Genomic DNA, 234 nt, shown 5'->3' with positions numbered 1-234 from the left:
AGAGAGCGACCAGAGACAGAGAGAGAACACGAATAAATACTTTCTCTTTTATGAATATCAAATGATCACATTACATAATTGCAGTTATATGATATTTAAATTTCCCGATGGAATTAACAGCAGAATGACGGAGAAGCTTATCATTTATCTATTTATTATTATCTGAGGTGTTAATGAGGGTTAAGAATTGCCTTTGGATTCAGCATGATTATGTTAATGAGCAGTCATCGCTGT

This window comes from Penaeus monodon, chromosome 27, assembly GCF_015228065.2.
Source record: "Penaeus monodon isolate SGIC_2016 chromosome 27, NSTDA_Pmon_1, whole genome shotgun sequence".
In the NCBI taxonomy this organism is placed as follows: Eukaryota; Metazoa; Arthropoda; class Malacostraca; order Decapoda; family Penaeidae; genus Penaeus; species Penaeus monodon.
Note: the sequence above shows the minus strand (reverse complement) of the source record.